Here is a 6068-nt window from a genome sequence, read left to right as displayed (position 1 = left end):
TATAAATACTAGAATAAAATAGTCTCGGAATTAGATAATACCTTATATCAAATATGGGATAAAATTAATCCCAAACTTTATCCCGAGATTACTTTCCTTATCCCTTTTACCAAATGACTCCTTATCTTCGTTAGCTAATTGTCATTGGGTCCAATGTCACTAGCTTTTATGGGCATTTAAAAAGAGTAATTACCTATATAGTCATATTTCTTAACAATAGTCTCATTTGTTTTGAGATTCTTTGGTAATTACAACGACGGGTTATTATAGACCTATGACAACATTTGACATTTAAGACTTATTTAATTGTTATATACTTATTTGAACTAAACTCAAATGAGCAATATACATGGATACTATTGTTTAGTATGAAGGATAAGGTGGAATATCCCATAGCTAAGTTTGATATTCACTCCACACATTTTTACACCATCAACCCTACATCTCTTACACACTAAAGAGAATTACATACACCCTTGATATTTCTTTGGGTAAAAATAAGTTTTAATTTAACGGAGGTTAGGTAAATATATGAACAGTGACATGGTCTTCTAGACCTAAAATTTCTGAAAAAGAAAAATGTAACTAATGTCCCACCTCTCTATATATTCTTATGAGTAAACCTTCATCATACAAACTAGAAGACATCTCGAACTTCACCACCACTTCCTTCCTAATATTTACAAGAGGATGCCCTATAGTGATGAGTGTAAGAAATTGCTATCTATTCTGCCCAAAGAAAAAGGATGGGTTGGATCATATATGTACAACTATCAAGGTTTTTGGGCATCTGCAAGAACAATCCAAGGTGTCCTTGCATGTCAACGACAATTTAAGCTCATGATAGTGATATCACCCTTGTTTCAAATCCAAAATTAGGAACCACACTTGGTTAAAGTCACTTTTATTTGCTCTAGTAAATTGAAAGAAACATCCCACACTACAACAAAAGATATATATTGCTATAAAATTCATCGTAGCTAAATATAAAATTTTCTGTGACTAAACACTTTAGCTACAATATTTGTTTTCGTAGCTTTCGTAACAAGATGTAGCGTGACTAAAAGTTAGCTACAAACTTTACATGATTCGTGACAAAAGATTTATACTTATTGCTACAAAAAAATTGTGTTGTAACTACGATGATACAAAAATTCTGCCACAAAAATTATACTTGTAGCAAGTGTTTTTGTTCTTTTTCCACGATAAATAAAATGTGTAGCTATCTTCATATTGTAGGCATGAGATTTTAAATTGTTACTTGTCATGCAAATTTAAATTTTATGGCTATTTTTATGATTTAGTTTGGTGGCAATCATACCCATATTTAGTCACGAATTAAAAAGTTATAGCCATGAATTAAATTATTTGCTACAAATATGTTCATAATGTAGCTAAGAATCCATGCCTATAGCCATGAACTACAAAGCATTATAGCTAAAACAGTATATATTTGCGACGGAAAGAAAATTTTTTTAGTCATTTTCTTGATAAATGACAGTTGTAAGAAGTAATGCCTAGTTACGAATTCAAAATATCATAACTAAATTAACATACCTTTTTGACACGAGATATAGATTTTATCAAAGATATTTTTCATTTGCTATGAAAAAGTATTATTATTTTTGTGATAACTATATATGTTTTGCCACAAATTAAAAAAAATTATAGCTAGTAGTTCATAAACATAATTGAGAAATGTCATAAAATTCATAAAAATTATAGCAGAATATTCTAATTATGTAATAATGCAATATATTAGAAAAACGAATTAAAAATGTTCAACAAAATCATTTAAAACAATAAAATATCATTTAACTCAAACATACTAATATGCTTTTATAAAAGAAAATATTTGTTAAAATTCTTGTCAATCTTGATTGTTTCGTCTCTCCTTCACAAGATGCAATATAGAACAATCAATAAGAAAATAAGAAAATATAATAGTTGCTTACATGTTAAATTTAATTATTAATATGAATATTTTCTTCAAAAAATTATATATTTACTAGATAAGTGATATAAAATAATATAATAAGTAGTTACAGTTAGATTTACATCATTTGATTGTCGTTGACCTTGAGCTGCAGCATTTTAAATTATTTTCTTCTCATCTTTTACTCAACTCTGCTAACTTGATATATGTTTCTTTCTTCATTTCTTCAAATTTTATATTAGCTTCCCTTTTAACTTCTTCAATATGCTCGTTTGATTCTATTCAGATTGATTCTAATTGTTTTATGAATTGTAATTTTGTTGGTCTCTCACCAAAGTAATTAGTAATATTTTTTTTCAAGATCATATGCTCAAAGATATTTATTTTTTTCCAACCCATGTCCACTGAGTTAGTATAATCAAATGTACAGAAATATTATATAGCTACGAAAAGCATTTAGTCTAAACTCTAACAAATAGACAAGGAGGTGAGTAGGCAAAGAGGGTCCCTCACACTAATGAGCATGGGATATTGTAATACCCGATATTAGTCCTAGTTCAATTCAGCTCATAGTGCATGCACAAGATGTTTAGAACTTGAAAATTTATCTAAGTATTCGAGACTTAGTTTTATTGTTGGCCTCTTAGCTTCGATGATTTTTAAAGTGACCTTCCCGACTTTGAGATGTTAGTTTTTGAGTTAATTCATGTTCAGGCATGTAAGTAGCATGTCTCGGGTAAGTTTCGGATTTTTCAAATGAGGTTTGGACCACGTTTAGCTTTTCAAACTAGCAGCTCACCGCAATTTCACCGCGTCGTTGTGGCTATAGAGTTGACAAGGTTGGTGCATTGTGGTGAAGGTTAAAATTGATTTCCAATTGTGAATTTAAATTTCCCACGGGCAGTTTGGTTTTTTTTCACCACCCTAATCGGTGAAAACACGAGATTTAACATCAGTTAAGGCATTATATGCCAAGTTTTCTCAATTCCCCTCTAAAATAAAACCCTAACCATCACCTACATTCATCAAGTTCATCATTATTCCTTCAATTAAACTCAAGAATTCAAGCTTCACCACCCAAGAACGCTCAAGAAAGTTATTTCTCTTGCAAGATTAAAGCCTTAAGGTATGTTAGATGTTCATCCATGGGCCCTTTTTCATCCATGAAGTCCAAGAACCCAATTTCCAATTCAAAGTTATGATTTTTACATGACTATTATGATTTTTAACCATGTATTTCAATTTCATATCTGTTTACATGAAATTATTATTGTTATTAAACCTCAAACGTTCGAATGTGTTATTTGCTGAGTTAAGCCTTAGTGGTGATTTTAGAATTGAAATTATGCTATTACTGCAAGTTTTAAAATTATTCTCATGCTTATGTTAAACCATGAAATGCAAGTTTTTGATGAAATATTTTACAAGAATGAGTTTTGAATAAGTGCTTACATGTCATGTCCTTAATGTTTTACTACGATCTTATTGTTATTGCTATCTAGTCCTGGGGGTCTGAATACCTAAAATTTAGCTGTTTATCTAGTTTTCAGTACTTTCAAAATGGTTTCAGATAAACCATCAACACTGACAGTTCAATCAGTTGTCATAAGCAGACAAACTTAAATTAGTTCAAAAATCAGTGTCTTTTAGTTGGGAGTAAAACTTAGCACAGAGTGAACATAGCGATGACATCTTTTAAACTCATTGATTGTTTTTTAAAGGGATGTATTCTATAAAGACGCAAAATATCCTACCATGTATATACATACAAAAACCAAGCACACACGGCGCCATCTATCAATAACTTCTTTTCTGAAACATCAGCTTCTATAATATCTTTAGTCCAAAAATCTTTTATGTCATCTTCAGTCCATAATTCTAGAAAAGTCGATTGTGAGACATCTTCTATGAACTCAAGAAGTCTAAACCAATCTAGAAGATCTACACCCAGGTACTTAGAAACTTCTTTGATTAGAATATTCAAGTAATTTGTATCACCACTCTTGAGAAAGTATAGTACAAAAGGAAAAGCAAGACTGACTATAACTAATTAGATAAGCATATTTTTAATGAATGTTAAGGAGATAGCTCTACAAAAATTCATTATGAGAAAGTTGATATAGCTCCCCCGTCAGTAGGTATAAGGCACTTGTCTCCCCCATCAGTAGGCATGAGACATTAGTAGCAGTCCCTAGGTTCCATACCTACGGTGTCATCGTAGATTTGAGGAGTCCCCCATCAGATAGGCATGACACCCTCGTCCTTCGGGACATTGGATTAGTGGATCCACGCAATCATTGTTGGTGCCCATGGTACAGTACTAACACCCTTATAGCTGGGATTAAAGGTTGGACCCTGATAGTATATTAGGGCATGTCGGTTATAGCTAACTCCCACAGTCTTAGTCTAGAAATTAGTTTCAGTTTTACTTGACCATAGCATACAGATATCAGTCATCCAATTATCATCACTTCAGTATTTCTGTTTATAGATTGCATCAGAACATGTTTTATTCTTGGTCATGCATCCTCAGTCTTTATAGATTTCATGCATACTCACTCAGTACCTCATCCTACTCATTTTGTCAGTTATTACTCAAACATTTGAACCCATGAATATTAAACTAACCTAATTTATCATACCAGTACATTCAAATCACTGATCGAATACTCGTTTCTTGCACTATGATATTTAATATCATAGGTTCGGATGCTCTGTTCCCTAACTGCGTGTAGACATACCAAACTATCAGTAGTAGCAGCGGTGAGTCCTCATACTCCGAGGACCAATGATGTTTATGTTCGCATTTCCTTTCAGTTTAGTAGTCAGCTAGAGTTAGTTGGAGACTTGTCCCATCAACTCCACAGTCAGTCTATTTAGAGGCTTTCAGACTAGTATAGAGAGTTAGTCAGTTTTCAGTTGTTATGATCAGTAGTTTTTATTAGTTTTGCCAGTATGTTTTAAAACGTTTAACACCATGTTTCAATTATGATTTCAGTTGTTAAAACCTTGAAGCGTTCCAGTTAAATTCCGCACATGTTTATTTGAGCTTTTATTCAGTGCTTACAGCAGGTACCAGCTCATGGGTTAGCTTGTGGTCCTTTGGGGCTGTAAGCATCGTGTGGTGCCCAAGGTGTACTCTCGAGGTGTTACAAACTTGGCATAAGATACTAAGGTTTTAAAGTGTCCTAGGTAGTCTAAAAGTTGCATTGAGTATTCATATCGTACGAATGAGCATGAACTCAAGTTAAACTCTCTGTCTAATTCAACTTTTCTTTCGTTTATAGAATATGCCTCCCAGAAAGACTAACGGAGGGAGAAACGTAAACCAGCCAACGCCTCCACCCGTTCAAGAAGATCCCCTTAATGAGCATGCTCTCATGTAGAATTTAGAGTTGCATTCACTAATTTAGCTTATTCAGTAGTTGCTCAGAACAATCTGTAGGTTGTTGCCCTATCTAGGCTTTTGATTCATGCTCAGCAGAGTGAGGTAGGGGAGTGTAGAAAGAAAGAAAGACAGAATAAGAGGGCCAGAACAAGTAGTTTTTAGCCAAGGTCAAGGGGTAGTAACCGCTCCCAATTCCGTTAGAAATTCATATCCCCAGCTTCGCCTTTAGCCAGTTCTCCAATGCCTAAATTTAAGAATAACAATCGATATAGAGAATCGGGCTCTAAGTCACAAAGTAGTGGGAGGGGTATTCGTACTAACCCGCTTCGCAAAGAATATGGTAGGAATCATAAGGGTGAGTGTAGAGCCGGCAGTGATGTGTGTTTTGAATGTGGAGAGCCAGGACAGAGAGTCTGAGAAAGTCCTAAGGTTGGTCAATGGAATCATCATAGTCGTCCCTCAACTCCACTAGGTTACCTAACTCAGCAGGCAGCCACTCCCAGTGCCATTAGTGGTCAACACCAGAATAGACTTTATGCACTCCAGTTCCGACACTATCACGACCAAATTTTCGAGTCATGATGGTACCTGCCACAACCCACCAGTAGGTAAGCCAACACCATAACTCGGAGCTAATGCAATGGGTTACCTTAGTAGAAACATCCAAAATGGACCCTATTTAGAAACACAATATAACAACAATATTCCACAAATGAAATAACTAACATTCGAATACCAATCCCA

The 6068-nt window shown here is 33.9% G+C and overlaps 1 pseudogene; it reads left to right on the top strand.

Annotated features, from left to right (window-relative positions):
• Positions 1-690: 690 nt before the first annotated feature.
• The window catches only part of LOC107846734, a 69660-nt pseudogene continuing 64282 nt past the window's right edge, over positions 691-6068 (top strand).

The sequence above is a fragment of the Capsicum annuum genome, chromosome 11 (assembly GCF_002878395.1).
Source record: "Capsicum annuum cultivar UCD-10X-F1 chromosome 11, UCD10Xv1.1, whole genome shotgun sequence".
Taxonomy (NCBI): domain Eukaryota; kingdom Viridiplantae; phylum Streptophyta; class Magnoliopsida; order Solanales; family Solanaceae; genus Capsicum; species Capsicum annuum.
This window is presented reverse-complemented; position numbering and strand designations above follow the sequence as displayed.